Source organism: Dendrobates tinctorius, unplaced genomic scaffold (genome assembly GCF_039654945.1).
Source record: "Dendrobates tinctorius isolate UK_male_01 unplaced genomic scaffold, ASM3965494v1 ptg000049l, whole genome shotgun sequence".
NCBI lineage: Eukaryota > Metazoa > Chordata > Amphibia > Anura > Dendrobatidae > Dendrobates > Dendrobates tinctorius.
The window spans coordinates 15,781,232-15,804,260 of record NW_027361717.1 but is presented as its reverse complement, the minus strand read 5'-3'; positions in this window follow the sequence as shown (position 1 = coordinate 15,804,260).

Below are 23,029 nucleotides of genomic sequence, written 5' to 3'. Positions count from 1 at the left end.
CTCCTATGTTAGTGGGGTTCAGTAACGCCAGCTGCTCCCCTGCTGTGTTTCCGGCAATGTCTCCTGCTCCCTCCACGTTCTAACTACATCAGATATTAACTTGCTCCAACTAGGCCTCAGCCTACACCATGATTGACCCTGGGTTCCAACAAGGCCAGTTGTTACTCGGAAGTGCCGTCTGCACAGAGAAAAACACACGCTCCTGTGTTAGTGGAGTTCAGTAACGTCAGCTGATCCCCTGCTGTGTGTCCGGCAATTTCGCCTGCTCTGTGCACATTCACACTACGCCAGATTTTAAACTTGCTCTAATTAGGCCTCTGGATACACTCTGTTTCTACTGTAATCCCTGGGCTTCAACATTGCCAACTGCTGCTCAGAAGTGTCTTTGGCACAGGTACTCCCTCCTGCCCAGCCTTGATCCTGCACGCTAGCAGTTTCCGGGTAGTGTCAACGTCACTTTGCCACAAATACATTGTCCTGTCGTGTTGCGGTTGGGTTTGCCGACTCTATGGTGCCTGCCGTTTAGGTGCTTCCTATGTGGGCTGCGGGATCTGGCAATAAAGGCTGGTTCCGTAGTACTAATAGGACAAGCACCCCCTGTAAGACTGTGGGTTTCGGCAACTGCGGCCGGCTCGCGGCCTTGCAACTTTTTTTTCATGGGTACCTTCTGCTACTCATCCGGGTTCCAGCACCATCAGCTGGTTCTCGGCAGTGCCTTTGGCTTAGGTGCCTCCTTCTCGGTATTCAAGTTCCAGCAACGTCTGCTTGTCCTTGGTAGTGCTTTATGGCACAGATACCTCCTGCTTAGTAACTGGGTTCCAGTACCATCAGCTGGTCCTTGGTAGTGCCATTGGCTCTTGTTCCTTCTGCTACCCATGCGGGCTCCAGCACCATCAGCTGGTCCTCTGTAGCTCCATTGCCTCTTGTTCCTTCTGCTGCCCCTCCAGGTTCCAGCACCGTCAGCTGGTTCTCGGCAGTGCCTTTGGCTTAGGTGCCTCCATCTCGGTATCCGAGTTCCAGCAACGTCTGCTGGTCCTTGGTAGTGCTTTCTAGCACAGGTACCTCCTGCTTTGTCACTGGGTTCCAGTACCATTAGCTGGTCCTCGGTAGTGCCATTGGCTCTTGTTCCTTCTGCTGCCCCTCCGGGTTCCAGCACCGTCAGCTGTTTCAGGGAAGTGTCAACGTCAATTTGGCACCAATACATTGTCCTGTCGTGTTGTGGTCGGGTTAGCCGACTCTATGGTGCCTGCAGTTTAGGTGCTTCCTATGTGGGCTGCGGGTTCTGGTAATAAAGGCTGGTTCCGTAGCGTCAATAGGACAAGCACCCCCTGTAGGACTGTGGGTTTCGGTAACTGCGGCCGGCTCGCGGCCTTGCAACTTTTTTTTCATGGGTGCCTTCTGCTACCCATCTGGGTTCCAGCAACGTCAGCTGTTTCTCGGCAGTGCCTTTGGCTTAGGTGCCTCATTCTGGGTATCCGAGTTCCATCAACGTCTGCTGGTCCTTGGTAGTGCTTTCTAGCACAGGTTCCTCCTGCTTAGTAACCTGGTTCCAGTACCATCAGCTGGTCCTCGGTAGTGCCATTGGCTCTTGTTCCTTCTGCTACCCATCCGTGTTCCAGTACCGTCAGCTGATTCTCGGCAGTTCCTCAGCCTTCTTGTACCTTCTGCTACATTTCCAAGTTCAAACTTTTTGAAATGGTTTTTGGTAATCACTCTGGATCTCCCTGACGACGACCCTGAAGACCACCCCAAAGAAGACCAAAAAGATGACCCTGAAGAAGATGACCAAGAGGACAAAGAACATGAAGACAACCACCAAGATACAGAACAACAAGAGACAGAAGACCAAGAAGCAGAAGAACAAAAAGCAGAAGAACAAAAAGTAGAAGAATATTAAGCATAAGACTAAAAATCAGAGCAAAAGATATTATCTAAATTATAAGCAGAAGAAGACTAAGCAGTGTATGGTGGTGAGTCCGTTCCTCCTCGTGGTGCCCCTGGAAAATGCCTGCTGCTGCAGGCCAAACTGAACGTGGACAAATCCTATTGTAAATCTTTTGTGTCAGGCAGAACGGCTGGTGTAATCTTCAATCTTTTATAGATAACAACTAGAATGCCTGTCACAAATAAGAATATGATGAAGAAGTAGAATATGGAGAAGAATAATAGTTGAATAAGAAGAATATGAAGAATGTAAAAAAAAAGAAGAAGGTGAAGAAGAAGAAGATGAATAAGGTGAAGAAGAAGTTGATGAAAAAGATGCTGCTGCTGAGGATCATGAAGGAGAAAGTGTGGGAGAAGTAAAAAAGAAGGTGAAGAGCATGGAAGTAGTGAAACATGCATATCTGACAAAATATAAAAGAGGTTAACATAGTCAATATCTTTGTAACTCCGAACGTCTAAAAAAAAAAATTAATTCCTGCTATTCCATTTGATTGGGCTAAACCTCTATGCCTTTAATGTCTCCTCCACCTCCCACAATACATTCTACATTATTATTAGTTGTTTTTCTTCATGTAGAATTAACCTACAAGGAAAGAAAGGGTTTATATTAATTCCGATATTTCTGTCCCATTGACTTGCATTGGTTTCCGGTATCGGAATCGGCGATATCCGATACTTTTTGGATATCAGTCCGATCCAATCTGATCCGATACTTCACAATATCGGATAGTATCACTCAACAATCATTGCATTATATCTAACAAGAAAGGGTGGTATGTAATAAAAAACAGGGATGGCAATATACACAATGAAGGAAACTATGTCATACATACTGTACATGTGTATACATGTATGTGTGTTTGTGGCTATATGTAGCTTTGTCGCCATAAAAGGATGGGGGCCCAGACACATTTCTTGCACAGAGGTCCCAAGCTGTCAGTGTCTGCCCTGTCATAGACTTTCTGTTAGAGTAAAAAAAAAAAATCAATTTGCACTAGACGCTCCCTTTTTTCAGATTAGGCTCATCCATTTAACTCTATGGGTGTGTTAAAAATGGATGTCATATGGAATTCAATTAATAACAAAGAATATTGTATTTGACTATTTATAGTGTGTATATAGAGTCATGGCAGAAAATGTTGGCACCCCTGAATTTGATCCAGAAAATTAAGCATTTCTCCCAGAAAATTTTAGCAATTACACACGTTTTGTTATACACATGTTTATTTCCTTTGTGTGCATTGGAACAAAATAAAAAAAAAGGCAAATTCGACATAACTTCATACAAAACTGCCAAAATTAGTATAATGGTTACTCTTTAACCCGTTATTGACATGTGAAATCCAGTTATGTCATACGTGCTTCCTCTAAAACTGCCCACATCTTTGTCGGTAGATGATGGCTCTTATTCACCAATCATCTACCTCTAACAGGTACTTATGGAGCTGATCTTCACCTTCAGCTGTTAACCTGTTGAATGCTGCTGTCAGTCTGTGACAGTGACATTCATAGCATGCAGAGACATGTTGTTTTAATGGACGATTGGCATGCCTGTGATGTGATTACTGAGCATCAATGGGATGCCATGACAGCTGTTTGTCTATTCTTGTGAAAGCCACACTGTGGTTTATAGGAGACCATGTTTTTTTTATAAATGCAGCAATATTGTGATATTGTTGTACTGTATGTAGCACAAGGGATTGGCTGGATGATCACATTTTCTAAGGGAACTATAAAATAGAATAAAACGTTAGAAGAAAAGTTTTAAAACATATAAAAAATATGAAAGTTTGAATCATCTCCTTTTTTAGCCATTAAAAATCAAGAAAAAAAGAGAAGAAAACAACATATGTCGCATAGCTAGGTCCATAAAGTTCAATCTATTCATAAATAATGTAAATTAAGCTAAGCAGTAAATGCCATACCGAAAAAAAAAATCAAAATAATAAAATTGACATTTTTTTTAATTGCCAAAAAGTAAAAAATTCTGTAAGAGGGGATCAAAACAATATATCTACCACAAAATGCAATCAATAAAAACATTGGCTCAAGTTGCAAAGAACAAGCCCACCAACCAAAAATTGAAACCATTACTACTTACAGAAAATAGCAACACAAATAAAAGTATGCTTTTTTCGACAAATTAACCAAGTTTTCTTCACCACTTAAAAAACAGAAAAAACTAAGCAATGAAATGAATAAAGCTAGTTTCACATTTGCTTCTGTTTGTGCAGCGTTTCATCCGCAGCAATCCGCATGCATCATGTTTCCCTATCTTTAACATGGTGTTTTCAGGGGCATGCGTTTGCATCAATTTGCATGCATCAACGTATGCATGCGTTGTTTTTTGGTGTGCGGCGGGGTCTGGTGAACGCACCATGTTGGATTTTTGGAAGCAGTAAAAATCAGTCAAATACGCCCATTCATGCGCTTGCGGATGAGTGCATCAAATAAACGCATTACTGTCTATGAGAACGCATGCGTACACAAGGACATGCGTATGCATACGTTCGAAACGCATGCGTTTTTCACATAATCACGTCCGCAAAATGAGACACGCCCATTGGGTGTGGTTGTATCAAGGAAATATTGGAAATGCACGAGCTGAAAAAATGCAAACGCATGCAAAAAACGCATGCAAACACAGCGTTTTTTGCCATCATTCGTAAGCTGATGCAGATAAAAAATGCAGCATAAACATGCATTTGTATGCGTTTTCACATGTGTTTGCGCATGGAGATGAAACGCTGCACACACAAGCGTTAATGTGAACCTAGCTTTATAAACTGTAATAAAAATTACCGTATATACTCGAGTATAAGCCAAGATTTTCAGCCCATTTTTTTAGACTGAAAGAGCACCTCTCGGCTTAAACTCGAGTTATTGTCCTGGGGGTCGGCAAAGGAGGGGGAGTGCGGCTGTCAGATCATACTCACCCCCTCCTGGCGCAGTCTCTGCTGTCCCTGCTTTTCAGATGATCTCCGGTGCCGCAGCTCTTCCTGTGTTCAGCGATCACGTGGTACCACTCATTAAAGTTATGAATATGCGCATATACATTACTTTAATGAGCAGTACCACGTGACCGCTGAACACTGGAAGGAGCAAGCAGGCATTGCAGAGACGCGTGAGAAGGGGGTGAGTATGATGGGGAGGACGGGGGGAGCCTTGCGATATTCACCTGCCCCGTTCCAGCGCCATGCGCCGCTCTGTCTTCCGTGTCCTCTGGCTGTGACGTTCATGTCAGAGGGCGCGATGGCGTGGTTAGTGCACTCCCTCTGCTTGAACAGTTACTGCAGAGACCCGGAAGACAGAGCGAAGCGCGGCGGTGGAATGGGGACAGGTGAATATCGCAGGTGCTGGGCCCTGACCCAGTGGCGACACTGGTACTTGACCTCCATAGCGCGCCACTTTCCCCTCCTGCTCAGGACACTGGCACTTGGCCCCTAGCGACTAGAGGTGAGTTTGTCATTTTTTTATCGCAGGAGCATATGGGGCATATTATTCTATGGAGCATCTTATGGGGCCATTATCTTTATGGAGCAGCATATGGGGCATATTCTATTGAGCATCTTATGGGGCAATCAAGATATATGGAGCAACATATGGGGCATATTCTATGAAGCATCATATGGGGCCATCAAGATATATGGAGCAACATATGGGGCATATTCTATAGAGCATCTTTTGGGACCATCAAGATATATGGAGCAACATACGGGGCATATTCTTTGGAGCATCTCATGGGGCCATCAAGATATATGGAGCAGCATATGGGACATATTCTCTGCAGAATCTTATGGGGCCATAACCTTTATGCATTATATGGGGCATCTTATGGGGCCATCAACCTTTATGTAGCAGCATATGGGGCAAATATATATCTATGGAGCATCTTATGGGGCCATCAACCTTTACGGAGCAGCATATGGGGCATATTATTCTATGGAGCATCTCATGGGACCGTTATTAACCTTTGTGCAGTCTTATATGGGGGGATTTTGCATGGAACATCCTATGGGGCCCTCATGAACTTTATGGAGCATTATAAGAGCATATTTTTTGTATGGAACATCTTATGGGGCCATGATGAACTGTATGAATCATTATATGGAGCGTATTTTGTATGGAGCATCCTATGGGGATTCGCTCCTAATAGCGAATACAACGCAAGTCAATGGGAAATGCAAGTAATTTTCTGCTGGACCTTACAAAAGGGTCTGGGGGCTTAAGGAAAAGGCTGAAATGGATGGGAAAGTGATGAAACAGAATGTGAAGAGCCTGGAGAATATGCCTGCATGCATTTCTTACTCACATATGGTTTCTAGAAATAAGTTTGTCGCAGAATTACACCACTTTTACAGATACATACTGAAAGAAATACTAGCAAACCTATCTCAGTCACAATGTGGGACAACCTGTCACAAGGGCCTGCATTGACAAATATTAGTTTGGTAGGACCTCTCCACATTTATGATTTGTCCACTGCACAATGTGCATAGTCTTTGTGAAAAGTAGCCCTACGGGCTGAGTCATGGTTGATGCAGATGCAGAAAGCCACCATCCCAAGGGCCTCCAATCACAAATAGTTATTAGGCTGGAGTAGGAATACTGTCCTGGTTTGTCTACTGCATAATGTGCATGAGGTTTGTAAAAATTAACACTATGGGCTGAGTCATGGTTGATGCAGGAAGCCACCATCCCAAGATCATCCAATCACAAATAGTAGTTAGGCTGTAGGAGGAATATTGTCCTGGTTTTTCCACTGCACAATGTGGGTATGGTTTGAAAAATTATCTCTATGGGCTGAGTCATGGTTGACACAGGAAGCCAACATCCCAAGGGCCTTCAATCACAAATAGTAATTAGGCTGGAGTTGGAATACTGTCCTGGTTTGTCCACTGCACAATGTGCATAGGGTTTGTAAAAATTAGCCCTATGGGCTGAGTCATGGTTGACGCAGGAAGGAAACAGGTTTTATGGGAAGGGGTTGACGTTAACAGCAGTAGTATGAATCAGTATTTTTGGTGAATTTAGGTTGGCTTACTGTCATCTGGAGGAATTGAAAACTTTGGAGATATCCAGTCCTTGTTGAAGTTAATCAGAATTAGTCTGTCTTTATGTTCCATGGAGAGGCGTGTGAGCCTATCAGTGATGGTTGACCCAGCGGTACTGAAAATACGCTCTGACATCACACTAGCAATCGGGCAGGCCAGCACCTCCAAGGTGTATAAGCAGAGGTCGGGCCAAATGTTCAGCTTGGACACCCAACAATTAAAGGGAACTGAAAGATCAGAAAGAACGCACGTATGGTCACTTAAATACCCTTTGACCTTGTTCTGCAACTTATCCCTCCTTGGCATTGTTACAGGCACTGATAGCCCTTGCTCTTGTGCTGGTTTATTGAAAATTGCCAATTTGTGCACGTCTTCCCCCCACTCTGTTGGACCTGGTGTTGAAGTTTCTCCCAATTATCCCTTGGTGTTGAAAACAGCTGCCACCTCTGCCACCAGCATTGTCTGAGGGTGATGTTTTCAGCAACTGATCTACATTGTAAAACTCTTTGGTGACTCCAAAAGGAGAGAAGTAAATTTTTCCTCGTAGCGTGGATCAAGAAAGGTGGCCAACCAGTATTGGTTGTTGGATAACATGTGTATCTCGTGAGGGTCTTGCCACAGACACTTACACATGAACTGTGCCATGTGAGCCAAGCTACAAAAAGGCAAATGTTCTGTGTCCCCAACAGTAGGAACAGTACCTATCCCCTCCTCATGCTTACTCGCATCCTCTTCCTCCTCCACCTCTTCCTCTCCAGCCCATCCAGGCTGCACAGACATGAAACTTGTGTTGGGTGTCCCCTCTGAAGCATTAAGAGTCCCCTAGGTAGGAAAGAAAAACCTGTCCTCTCCCTCCTCATCTTCCTCCTCATCACCCAATGTTGCCTCAGAATATTGGCTGGGCTGGGTAGTTTCACCCATTGTGAAATCTGGCTCCATACTAACATGCTGGGCACTCAAAGCATCCAATTTGAGATTATGCAGTGATTGTGTCAAGAGACACAGCAGCGGATGGTTCAGCTGATAATAGTCTGATCACCACTCATGAGATTGGTGCAGTACTCAAAGTTTTCAAGAACCTCAAAATGTTAGCGATCCACACCCACTCGACAGTTGTTATATGTGATGGCTGACTATCAGTCTGATGGGAATGTTGAAGTTGGTATTCAGCTACTGCCCTCTGCTGCTTACTAATCCTCTCCAACATATGATAGGTTGTGTTCCACCGTGTGGGCAGGTCACAAATGATGCGGTGACTTGGCAAATTCAAGCACTTTTGCAGCACTGTAAGACCAGCAAAAGCTGTAGAGGAATGATGGAAATAGGCACTAACATGGCACACCTTTTCAAGTAGGTACGGCAAGGCAGGGTAACTTTTCAGAAATTTCTCAACAACTAGTTTCAGCATGCGAGCCATGCATGGCACGTGTACCAGCTTGCCAACATTTAAAGTTGCCATCAGGTTACACCCATTATCGCAGATGACCTGACTGGGTAACTGATCGGTCTGTTGTTTTAAAGCTTTCCACAGCTCTGCTGCAGTGTGTGGTTTATGACCTAAGTAGATAAGCTGCAGCTTTGCCAATGTGCTAATGCACAGGTCCCAGCTTGGCAGTGATGAGGAAAGTACTTCAGCCGAGGATGAGGAGCAGGAGGAGGAGAGAGAGGAAGTGGAATATGAAGAGGTGGAAACCCTGACAGAAGTTTGGGCTGCTATTCTTGGTGCGGGTAGGATGTGTGATGCACCTTTGTCCCACCCTCCACCAGGTTCACCCAGTGTGCCATGTCAGAAATGTATCATCCCTGTCCACAACTTTTCCAGGTGTCTGTTGTTAGGTGGACCTTCCCAGTTACGGCATTGGTGAGAGCACGGTTCAGATTGTTTAACATGTGCTTGTGTAACGCAGGGATGGCACACTAGACAAAAGTGTGGCATCTGGGAACACTGTATCGTGGGGCAGCCACAGTCAAGAGATCACAGAAAGACTGTGCTCCCACAAGCCTTAATGGCAACATCTCCACAGCTAGCAATTTGGCAATGTGTGAGTTTAGTATTTTTGCCTGTGGGTGCGCGGCTGAGTATTTATGCATTATTTCCAAGCTCTCAGGCACTGACAATTGGACGCTTTGCTGGGACAATCAAGTTGATGTGGTTGATGTTTCTTGTGTGGGTGCAACCGCAGCTTATGGGCAGGAGGAATGAGCGCCTCCTTTCTGAACAGCACTTTCTGAAGGACATAGCCCAGGCGTCATGGCCATAGTTTGACCCACAGACACTGATTTGGTACCCTGGTGTTCTGTCCACCTAATGGAGTGCTAGGGTGCCGTGTGGTTTCGCATACTGGTGGTGCTCAGGTTGCAATTGACCTTGCCTCTGCTCAACTTGGTATGGCAGATGCTACAGACTGCAATGTTTTTCTCTGAAGGATGTTCAGAAAAAAAATTCCACAGAGCGCCTGAATGCCCCCTTGACCTGATATGGCGCACAGCGGGGTTGCTCTTGGGCACAGTTTACCCAGATCTCACTCTGGGCAAATCACGACCCCTTGGTGCCTGTGTTGGTACTACATATCCTTCTTCCTCATGTTGCTGTGATGGCTATCCTTGCCAATGGTCCAGGTCGGATCAGTGGTCTCATCATCGACCACCTCATCTTCCATTTCATCCTCCATCCTAATTGACATTGTAGGCTGACCTGATGGCAACTGTGTCTCATTATCATCAGCCTTCACCTCTGGAGACAGTAAATGACATTCCTCCCAGTGGCTTTCTTCTGACCATAGGTCCTCAAATACTTAAGCATCAATGCACGCCACCTCCTCACGTCCCTCTTCAATGCTGTATAGTGATAGGCCAGAGCCAACCAAAGGATACATAGCAAACAGATTCTCGGAGTGGCCAAGCTTTTGGTCATATGTCTCCTGTGACTGATAATGGTGGGAGGGAGGAGAACCAGCTTCCAGATTGGATGGGCCAGCCTTCTGTGTATTGACAGTAGACTGTGTGGTCATAGAATATCTGTTGCTGTGAGACAAATGCGTAGAGGCTTGGTCTGCTATCCAAGACAGAATCTGCTCTCGCTCTTATGGCTTCCACACATGTAAATGTTCCAGACCAGGAAATACAGTATTTAAAGGAACATACTGGATGCATCAAGCTTCTTCCTACCTGACATAGACTCAGTGCATTTTCGCGCACCACTGACAATACCACGTCCACATCCATGTCCCTGTCCCTTAACAAGCTTTTTTGGCATTTTGGGTTTTGCTCACAGATTTTCAGATGTTGATGGCACAAGCCAAGCAAGCTCTCACAGTCAAAATACAGGGGAAAATGGCCTGGTGTTTGCTCGGTAGCAAGCAGTAGGAAATGTTTGGAGTACTGCTTTGCGTAGGGCACTTAACGCCTTTTTAAGTGGACTAATGTGGACAGCAGAAGCCAGGCTCTTACCCCAAAAACAGCAGGGAAAATTACCCTGTGCATGCTTAGTAGCAGGCTGTAAAAAATGCCACTTTAACCTATCCCTACCTAATACACAATCTCTCCCTCTCTGTACTCTGACTTTGATGTGTGTTTTCAGCTATGAAAAGAGCAATTTTTTGGTGGAATTATGGAGCTAGTGACCGGCTCCTTTAAACTGTCCCTGCTTGAGTATCTCTCTCCCTACTCTACACTGACCTATACACAGCAGGTAGCCCTGAAAAAGGCTTTTGTGTTATCAAGAGGCCTAAAGACTTTCCCTAGTAGCTGAACGATCTCTCCCTATGATTGTAGATGAAATGTGCGCAAAATGGCGGTGGCAGGGCTTACATGGACCCTATGATGCTGGGCAGCCACTCAATCACAGTAACGCCACAAAAAAGATGTCTGCAACATTGCTATGATTGGTTAAGAAGCCCAACATGTTTAGTGGTTGCAAAGGAGGCGCCAAAACTGCAAGATTGATATCCAAATGTAGCGAGGAGAATAGGCAAATACTCACAATGTAACGAGTATCCCGAATACCGTACTATTCGTGTGTTCGTGTGAACAGCGAATAGTGACGAATATACTCACTCATCACTAGGTGAAATCCTTTTTTTCTTCTTATATTTTAATCCTTATATTAATATGGGTTGAATTGAATGGATTGTTTTTAAATTCAAATTTGCAGACAGCCTAATTTTCACTGAAAATTTGTTTTGCGGAAAATAAATTTGCATAAATCTTAACACTTCCTGAGTATTATGTAACAGGTAAGTTTATATTCTTGCTAGCAAATCTCACAATCTTCAGTTCACATGAAACTTGAACAATTTGACACAAATTTGATCCTCCACGGTTTGATTCGCTTATCTCCAATTATGGATATTTACTATACTATACTATATTATACTATGCTATACTATATTTACTATCCTGTGATTCTCGATTTTGGCTATAATACCTTAGTGAGAAAGATGCAGACTCTGGTGTTCAGCACATTGCATCAAGCAGTCTCCACTAGCTTAAAAACATGTACAAGCTTTATTTTGTCTCTAAAATTATAGGCACAAGGGGTGCATCTGTAACAAGGTGGCACAGTGTGGTAGTCCTGGGTGAGTCTACTGCAGCAGAGTCAGTCCACACCCTGGCCCCTTGCACATAAAATGACAGTCCTGGTCCCAGCCCCGGGTCATAGTGTGTTACCTCAATTCTGCAGCTGTTTTCCATGACAGGACAGCATCCTCCGGAGGAACCACACTTCACACTGTATAGCGACCAACAGTGGCAACTTGTATTTTAATAATGAAGATGCCGAAAGAAACAAGAGACATATAATTCCTGCTCTGTCCCTAGTTATAGCAACGGCTGCGGCAGCAGAGTCCAAAACTCACAGTAAGATCTCCAGAGCTAAGAGTCTCTGGTGTGGCACACATCCAGTCCTGGTGCCCGATAGTCCAGGCAGGCAATATTCTCACCAGCCGGGGTCAGTTCCGCCCCTGACAGGGACATGTACATCCCTTCTGTCTCAGAGGGGATGCACATCCTGCCTCAGGCAGTCCTGCCTGGGCTCTGACAGAGGAGCAGGAACTTCCTACTCCTTTTGGGGCTATTGGCTCAGCCTCCTAAATGCCTCTAGCATGTGCTTAACAAACACAGCACAAAAGTCATACATGGCAGACACAGCACATTTAAAAGTGTAAAACACAAGGGGATAAAATTAAAGCATAAATGGTGCAAAGCATTCCACATTACTGAACAACAGCAAAACATTAATATGTTAACATACAGGTACGCCATTCGGGTGCCACATAAAGTGCACGGGACTAGCACATAGGAGAGAGGGGAAGCAATGAGGTTCTCTGCCACCTCTTTACACCGCTTCACCCAAAAATGTGATAGCCTGGATTATGATTCCTACATGTTTTCTGTTGTGCACTCTCTGTATGACAATAAAGTCAACACTTTATTCACATGCTGATTGTTTCTGTTCCACTGTACCATAAGAATTTAATGCTCTAGGGAGCTCTACTTGCCCAGATGGAAAGATGAAAAAGCAAAATATTTGTTTCATCATGATGAATCAGGAAGAGAAAAAAAATCACCTTTTTTCTGCCAATTAGGTAATTTTTAATTGTTCTTTTGCAAACAGGGATTTGTTGCACGTAAGACAATGGACGAAGAAATATTTGCCTAAATATCAGCATTTTAACCTCAATAGTCTTTTAAGAAGCAGATGTATCTTCACAAAAGGAAGAACTCCAAAAAGGAATAGCTTCTGGCACAAATCAGTAAAGCTAAATGTCTACTGATCTTCTTATCTGTTGTCCATGGGGACACTTACTAAACTGATCAGCAATGTCCAAGAAAAAAATATTAAAAAATGTTCAAGAAAAATTCAAATTCAGATATTCTGAAGACTAATTCAACTATATAAAAGATAATATGTCTATTTTAGCAATGATAATTAGATACCACAAAAAAAGAAAACAACAGAAAGCTAAGTCTGGGCCAATAGAGAGCAACAGAGAATAAAAAAGCCAAATCCCAGGAGACATGGAAAGTTACCCAGAGCTATGTCCCAAACAGGCCACTAGCAACAGCAAGATACCTCATTATTACAGCACCACAAACACTGGTGGATAAAGACAGAATAGGGCCTCTGTGAGAGAACAATGTAAGGGTTCTCTGCAGCCCAAAAGTTCATCATGAAGCACAATGTCAACTGCTCTGGAGGTGGAAATGGGTCTCCTTGCCTCTTGAGTCCCTGTGTAGCAGCACAGGTTGCACCAATGACATGTCCACTCCTGGTCTTAGGACTAGTGTTGAGCTTTCCGATACCGCAAGTATCGGGTATCGGCCGATATTTGCCGTATCGAAATTCCGATACCGAGTACCGATACTTTTTTCGTATCGGATACCGGAATCGGAAGTCCAAAATGCAATGAGCCACTTTTGTGGCTCTGATTGGCTGCCGAAATGACGTCATCATGATGCGCTGTCTGTGCGCAACATGATGCGCCGTCAGTTCGGGCTTTCGGGGGGGCTGTGCCGACTGTCCGGGGGTCTGTACCGACCTGCCGGTGGTCTGTGCAGGCTCCGGTGGTCTGTGCCGGCCTGCCGGGGGGCTGTGCCGGCCTGCCGGTGGTCTGTGCCGGCCTGCCGGGGGGCTGTGCCGGCCTGCCGGTGGCCTGTGCAGGCTCCGGGGGTCTGTGCCGACCTGCCGGGGGGCTGTGCCGGCCTGCCGGTGGTCTGTGCAGGCTCCGGGGGTCTGTGCAGGCATCGTCCGATGGGACCACAAGTCCCATCGGGCGATGCCTGCTACCATGACAGTGATTGACACATTAGCCAATGATGGGACAGTAGTAGTCCCATCATCCGGCTAATGTGTTGAATGTAAAAAAAAAAAAAAAAAAAAAAAAAAATTTACATGCTACATACATGCTACATACATACAACATGCATACTACATATATACTACATGTAACATACATACTACATATATACTACATACTACATGCATACTACATACATGCTACATACATGCTACATACTACATACATAATACATATATACTACATGCATGCAACATACATACAACATATATACTACATGCATGCAACATGCATACTACATATATACTATATATACTACATGTAACATACATACTACATATATACTACATGCTACATACATGCAACATACATACATAATACACATATACTACATGCATGCAACATACATACAACATGTATACTACATGCATGCAACATGCATACTACATATATACTATATATACTACATGTAACATACATACTACATATATACTACATGCTACATACATGCAACATGCACACTACATGCTACATACATGCAACATACATACTACATACATACACTACATGCATGCAACATACATACTACATATATACTGCATATATACTACATGCATACTACATATATACCACATGCATGCAACATGCATACTACATATGTACTGCATATATACTACATACATACTACATATATACCACATGCATGCAACATGCATACTACATATATACTGCATATATACTACATGCATGCAACATACATATATACTACATACAATACATACATATAGACATACAGTACATATAACATAGAGTACATACTCACCGTCACTTGTCACTTTGATCCCCGAAGCCATTGTCGCCTGAGGAATAAATATCAAAATAAAAAAACACCAATATACTTACCCCGATCCGCAGAGGTGCACGAGGGTCCCACGTCCATCTTGCGTGGAGAACAGCAGCATCAGCTGATGCTACTGTTCTCTACCAGCTCCAGGAATACAATGATGGAAGGTAGGTATCCTTCCGCACTGTATTCCTCCACCACTGTAAAAAAAAAGTCCCTAGTCTCACTTTATGCCATTGCTGCATGGGAATTTCCCACGCAGCAATGGCATAAAGTGAGACTAGGGACTTTTTTTTTTTTTTTTAAAGTGGTGGAGGAATACAGTGCGGAAGGATACCTACCTTCCGTCATTGTATTCCTGGAGCTGGTAGAGAACGGTAGCATCAGCTGATGCTGCTGTTCTCCACGCAAGATGGACGTGGGACCCTCGTGGACTTCTGCGGATCGGGGTAAGTATATTGGTGTTTTTTTTATTTTGATATTTATTCCTCAGGCGACAATGGCTTCAGGGATCAAAGTGAAAAGTGACGGTGAGTATGTACTCTATGTTATATGTACTGTATGTCTATATGTATGTATTGTATGTAGTATATATGTATGTTGCATGCATGTAGTGTATGTATGTAGCATGTATGTAGTATGCATGTAGTATGTAGCATGTATGTCGTATGTATGTTGCAAGTATGTAGCATTTAGTGTGTATGTTGCATGTATGTAGCATGTAGTATATATGTAGTATGTATGTTACATGTAGTATATATATAGTATATATGTAGTATGCATGTTGCATGCATGTAGTATATATGTTGTATGTATGTTGCATGCATGTAGTATATATGTATTATGTATGTATGTTGCATGTATGTAGCATGTAGTATATATGTAGTATGTATGTTACATGTAGTATATATAGTATATATGTAGTATGCATGTTGCATGCATGTAGTATATATGTTGTATGTATGTTGCATGCATGTAGTATATATGTATTATGTATGTAGTATATATGTAGTATGTAGCATGTATGTAGTATGTAGCATGTATGTAGTATGCATGTAGTATGTAGTATATATGTAGTATGTATGTTACATGTAGTATATATGTAGTATGCATGTTGTATGTATGTAGCATGTATGTGGTATATATGTAGTATGCATGTAGTATATATGCAGTATATATGTAGTATGCATGTTGCATGCATGTGGTATATATGTAGTATGTATGTTGCATGCATGTAGTGTATGTATGTAGCATGTATGTAGTATGCATGTAGTATGTAGCATGTATGTAGTATGTATGTTGCATGTATGTACCATGTAGTGTGTATGTTGCATGTATGTAGGATGTAGTATATATGTAATATGTATGTTACATGTAGTATATATAGTATATATGTAGTATGCATGTTGCATGCATGTAGTATATATGTATTATGTATGTAGTATGTAGCATGTATGTAGTATGTTGCATGTATGTAGCATGTAGTATATATGTAGTATGTATGTTACATGTAGTATATATAGTATATATGTAGTATGCATGTTGCATGCATGTAGTATATATGTTGCATGTATGTTGCATGCATGTAGTATATATGTATTATGTATGTAGTATGTATGTAGCATGTATGTAGCATGTAGCATGTATGTAGTATGTTTGTTGCATGTAGTATATATGTAGTATGTATGTTACATGTAGTATATATGTAGTATGCATGTTGTATGTATGTAGCATGTAATTTTTTTTTTTTTTTTTTTTTTTTTTTTTTTACATTCAACACATTAGCCGGATGACGGGACTACTACTGTCCCATCATTGGCTAATGTGTCAATCACTGTCATGGTAGCAGGCATCGCCCGATGGGACTTGTAGTCCCATCGGACGATGCCTGCACAGACCCCCGGAGCCTGCACAGACCACCGGCAGGCCGGCACAGCCCCCTGGCAGGCCCGCACAGACCACCGGAGCCTGCACAGACCACCGGCAGGCCGGCACAGCCCCCCGGCAGGCCGGCACAGACCACCGGAGCCTGCACAGACCACCGGCAGGCCGGCACAGCCCCCAGCAGGCCGGCACAGACCACCGGAGCCTGAACAGACCACCGGCAGGCCGGCACAGCCCCCCGGCAGGCCAGCACAGACCATCGGAGCCTGCACAGACCCCCCGGCAGGCCGGCACAGCCCCCCGAAAGGCCCGTACAGACCCCAGAGAGGCTGTACAAGGCAAAAATAGGGTTTTTCTTATTCCGATACCGGAAGTCCCATAGACTTGAATGGGACTTCCGGTATCGGAATCGGCGATACCCAATATTTTTTTTAGATCGGCCGATCCATTCCAATCCGATACTTTTAAGTATCGGACGGTATCGCTCAACACTGCTTAGGACATAATAGGAGATTACACCAAGGCCTTTATTCTATAAAATATAATGTGTTGCACCAATTAACTCATTGAAAAGTAATCACATTATTCACTCTCTCTCAATCCATTTTATAACATTTTCACTTGTCGCACACAGATGCTTTACAGCTATAAATACATTTTGATGATGCTTCAGATTCCCTATAAATAGCACATACTCAATAAAGGCTCTTACTTCAAATAATATTTTTTTAAATTAAGATAACTTGTGAATTGAGATTCGGTTGAATACAAATTCAGTAGATGAATAAAACCTTTCCTTGCAGCTATTTAATGTATTTCATCATCATACATTACATAGAATGAAAGCACTGTTTGTGCGTAATTAGATAGCCAACGTGGTACATTAGTTTGGCAACTCCTGGAATTCAGTGCAAAACTGTCTCTTCTTACACACTCTTATCGAAAGGATAAAAGTTTAAAAGATTTTGCAAAGCCATTTTGATACTATGTAGACTGATGAAAACACTAAATATAAGTGGCTACAAATGTTGAAAATAGAAACCGTCTAATGATGTGCTCACACTGGATCTTCAAATTGTGGAATCTCTCCAAATTCTCCTCAAAACCTAAAAATTCCTCAAAAACTTGGAGTTTCTAATCCAAAAACTCTTAAAAAGACAAAAGGCCCGCTTCATTAAGACCGGCATTGTTCAAGAGTGCATGATGTGTGGTGTGCACCGATGGCTTTGCTTTGTATGGAACATTAATAGGGCACCTGTAAAGGTATGAAGTCCCCATGTATGGCACCTCCGTGTGACTTTAAATTCTTACAGAGGCAGAGATTTTTCCTTAAATCCGAAAGAAGAAAAAGTTTCCTATGATAGATCAATGACTCCAAGAGTAATTCTCTGGACATATGTCACTCAGTTACTATTATTATTATTATTATTATTTATTATTATAGTGCCATTAATTCTATGACGCTTTATGTGTGATGGGGTATACATAATGCATACAAGTACAGTAATCTTAAACAATACAAGTCAGGACTGGTACAGGATGAGAGAGGACTCTGCCCATGAGGGCTCACAATCTACAAAGGGATGGGTGAGGATACAGTAGGCGAGGGTAGAGCTGGTCATGCAGCGGTTTGGTGGATCGGTGGTTACTGCAGGTTGTAGGCTTGTCGGAAGAGGTAGGTCTTCAAGTTCTTTTTGAAGGTTTCCATGGTAGGCGAGAGTCTGATATATTGTGGCAGAGAATTGCAGAGTAGGGGGATGCGCGGGAGAAATCTTGCATGCTATTGTGGGAAGAGGGGATAAGAGGGGAGAACAGAAGGAGATCTTGTGAGGATCGGAGGTTTCGTGCAGGCAAGTACCGGTAGAAGAGGTCACAGATGTATTGAGGACTCAGGTTGTGGATGGCTTTGTATGTCATGGTTAGGGTTTTGAACTGGAGTCTTTGGGTAATGGAAAGCCAGTGCAGGGATTGACAGAGGAGAGAGGCCGGGGAATAGCGGGGGGGACAGATGGATTAGTCGGGCAGCAGAGTTTAGAATAGATTGGAGGGGTGCGAGAGTGTTAGAGGGGAGGCCACAGAGCAGGAGGTTGAAGATGAGGTCTAGTGTGTGGCCATCTTTGTGAGTGGCTGCAGAAGACCATTGAGTGAAGCCGAAGGAGGAAGTGAGAGATAGAAGTTTAGTGGCAGGTGAAAGGGAAGTGTCAATGGGAATGTTGAAGTCGCCCAAGATGATAGTGGGGAAATCAGTGGAAAGGAAATGAAGTAGCCAGGTGGTAAAGTGGTCTAAGAAGGTGGTGGCTAGCCCTGGAGGGTGGTATATGACAGATAGTTGGAGGTTGGTGGGGGAGTAGATGCGCACAGAGTGCACCTCAAAGGAAGGGAGGGTAACAAAGGGTGGCCGTGGGATTGGGGTGAAGGAGCAGTTATCTGACAGGAGAAAACCAACTCCTCCACCATGCTTGCTGCTGGGGCAAGGGGTGTGGGAAAGGTGAAATCCACCATACGAGAGTGCAGCAGGAGAGGCTGTGTCAGAGGGGGTGAGCCAGGTTTCGGTGATGGCGAGGAAGGAAAGTTTGTTAGTAATAAAAGATGCAGCGCTGGAGTCCTGGGTTCGAATCCCACCAAGGACAACATCTGCAAGGAGTTTGTATGTTCTCCCCGTGTTTGCGTGGGTTTCCTCCGGGTAGTCCGGTTTCCTTCCACATTCCAAAGACATACTGATAGGGAATTTAGATTGTGAGCCCCATCGGGGACAGTAATGATAATGTATGCAAACTGTAAAGCACTGCGGAATATGTTAATGCTATATAAAAAAATAAAGAAAGAAAAAAAGATCATGGATGAAGGAAAGTTTGTTGCAGACAGAGTGAGTGTTCCACAGAGCTCCTGTTAGTGGGACTGGGAAAGCTAGGGCCGGGCAAATGTGTATAAGGTTGGAGTGGTTAAGGAAAGTTCTGATTGGGCGTGGATGGGAGGTAGAAATGACTGTGGGAATGTGGTGAGGAGGACCAGGATTTGGAGAGATATTGCCGGCAGTGAGGAGAAGCAGAGAGAGTGTTAGCAGGAGAGGGCATGAGGGGGCTGTCTGTGTTTAGAGACAGAGGATTGTATGTTGAGGAACAGATCTGAGGAAGAGGTGAGATGGAAGAAGAGATGAACAGTTCCTTGCTTGGTGTAGGGATTAGTGGGATTATCAGAAAGTGAAGGATTATAGGGGTCAGAGTGGAAACAAACAAACAAACAAACATATTTTACAGTGACTCTTTCCTGTTACCTTATGTTCCCTTCTGGTTCAATTCTGGATTAATTCATATATTCAAATCAACTCACACTTTTAAGATACACACTTATAGGATACACACTGCATACTAAAGTCTTGGCAGACTTGAGCTATGCAATATATGTGCTAAAAAGTGCATTCAGGTGTGAAGCTGAGAGGAGTGGTCTGTGCTCATCTTGGTCAGACAATTAAGAGTAGACCAGATGCATATGATCAAGCCAAAGTAAAAAAAGTCATAAATAACACTGGAGTAAAGCGGGGGTTAGTTGAGAGGCATACCGAGTGAATACTGGTAGCAGAGGTAAGAAGTCTGTGTGGAAAGGTGGGTGACGTACCGAGTGAATACTAGGAGCAGAGGTAAGACATTCTCTGGACATATGGCACTCAATGAACGCTAAATAGCAAAGCATGTAATCCTATACACAGTGGGTCTATGCATTTCCCTACAGCCTTAATACCATATTCAAGAGGCAATAAGGGGAGTCTTTCAGCACAGAATGAATGTTCATACCAAGCACATGCACTCAGTGCACCCTTAGTGAGCACTAACGGTTCAGTGCACTTTCCCACCTGCTTGTTTTCCATCTTCTGTATATTCACCCTTCTCTGGCTCTATAAAACCAGGTCTGTCAGTCAAAGAAGAGGAAGGTGGATAATTTAGGCTGGATTACACAAAGTGTCCCCCAGATATTTGAAAATGTAAGTCAATACAGTAGTATATACAGAATGTCTCACAATATAATTTGCAGTTTTTCATACTATTGTACTGAAAACATAGTCAACAGAATTTGTCAATGGTGTTGAAGCCAAAGTGTGCAGACATAAGCCAGTAAAACTTGTGTCAAAATAAAACTTAAGAATGTGCAAACTTACAGATTTAGCGAAATTTACCACACAATGGGCATGAGCCATGAACGTTAGTCTGGTGCAAAAGTTTGTACAAATACAAACTTTATAGCAAAGATTCGGGATGTCTTTTGCCAGCCTTTGGGTAATCATAGTTCATCTGAGACAAGATGGGACTCAAGAAACTATGATTACCAAAATGTTGGCAAAAGACACTGGATGTAGGAAAAGCCACGTTGAAGGGGTGAGACTGTTCCTTATTTTTATGACAGAATTCTAAGTTGACATATAAGGTTTCTGCCATGTTTGCTCAGACTGATGAACAATTAATTTATTAATTTGTACTTTTTATTGGATACAATTCACAGGTCAGCATTGGGTTATTTTTTTGCTTGGGTTTAAGTACTTCAAGATAAAAAATAAGCTATTTTTTGCTTATCTATTATGGTATTTTTCTCTGCTTACTAACCCTAGATCTTTATGATTTGTGAGATACTATATAGTGTATCTTTACAGTGGGTAAGGAAAGTATTCAGACCCCTTTAAATTTTTCACTCTTTGTTTCATTGCAGCAATTTGGTAAATTCAAAAAAGTTCTTTTTTTTCTCATTAATGTACACTCTGCACCCCATCTTGACTTAAAAAAAAACAGAAATGTAGAAAGTTTTACAAATGTATTATGAAAGAAAAACTGAAATATTGCAAGGTCATAAGTATTCAGACCCTTTGCTCAGACACTCATATTTAAGTCACATGCTGTCCATTTCCTTGTTATCCTCCTTGAGATGGTTCTACTCCTCCATTGGAGTCCAGCTGTGTTTAGTTAAACTGATAGGACTTGATTTGTAAAGTCATACACCTGTCTATATAAGACATCACAGCTCACAGTGCATGTCAGACCAAATAAGAATCACGAGGTCAAAGGAACTGGCCAAGGAGCTCAGGGACAGAATTGTGGCAATGCACAGATCTGGCCAAGTTTACAAAAGAATTTCTGCAGTACTCAAGGTTCCTAAGAGCAAAGTGGCCTCCATAATCCTTAAATGGAAGAAGTTTGGGACCACCAGAAGTCTTCCTAAACCTGGCCATCCAGCCAAACTGAGCAATCGTGGGAGAAGAGCCTTGGTGAGAGAGGTAAAGAAGAACCCCAAGATCACCGTGGCTGAGCTCCACAGATGCAGTAGGGAGATGGGAGAAAGTTTCACAAAGTCAACTATCACTGCAGACTTCCACCAGTCGGGCCTTTATGGCAGAGTGGCCCGACGGAAGCCTCTCCTCAGTGCAAGACCTATGAAAGCCCGCATAGAGTTAGCTAAAAACACATGAATGACTCCCAGACTATGAGAAATAAGATTCTCTGGTCTGATGAGATAAAGATAGAACTTTTTGGTGATAATTCTAAGCGGTATGTGTGGAGAAAACCAGGCACTGCTCATCACCTGCCCAATGAATTCCCAACAGTGAAACATGATTGTGGCAGCATCATGCTATGGGGGTGTTTTTCAGCTGCAGGAACAGGACGACTGGTTGCAATTGAAGGAAGCATAAATTCAGCCAAGTACACAGTAACATAATTAGCAACATACTTAGGCTACTTTTACACTTGTTTTTTTTTGCAGCGCGTTTTCCCACAAAAAAACACATGGAAAAAACGCATACAAATGCTGCGTTTTTTTTCAAGCATTTTTATGCACATGCATGAAAAAAACGCAGCGTTTTTATGCGTTTTTAGTGCATTTTTACCGCGTTTGCATTTTTTTCCAACATTAGTTGGCCTCACCAAAAAAATCAAGATAGGGTTAGGATTAACACTTACCCAAGCCATGACTTTACTAACCCTAACCCTTAACCAAACCATACTAACCCTAACCCTTAACCAAACCATACTAACCCTAACCCTAACCCTTAACCAAACCATACTAACCCTAACCCTTAGCCAAGCCCTACTAACCCTAACCCAAACCCTAACCCTAACCCTAAACCCTAACTAACCCTAAACCCTAACCCTTAACCAAACCATGCTAACCCTAATCCAAACCCTAACCCTAACTCTAACCCAAACCCCTATTTTCCATTGTCTAACCAATGGTCAACAAAAAAATGCATGCGCAACAAAATGCATACATGAGCATGCCAATGCGCACGTGTGCGCACCCATAGACTTACAATGGGTGTCTTGCTGTAAAAAAAATGCATTGCGCGCGCATGCGTTTTTTTGAGGCAAGTCTGACGCCTAAAAAATGCAACAGGATGCATTTTGTGCGCCCGAGCGCACACCACAAAAAAACGCATGCGCGTAAAATTGCATACAAACGCATGTGTATGCGCACATAAGCGCATCCCATGCAAAATATATTGAAAAAAAGCGCATGCATTTTTT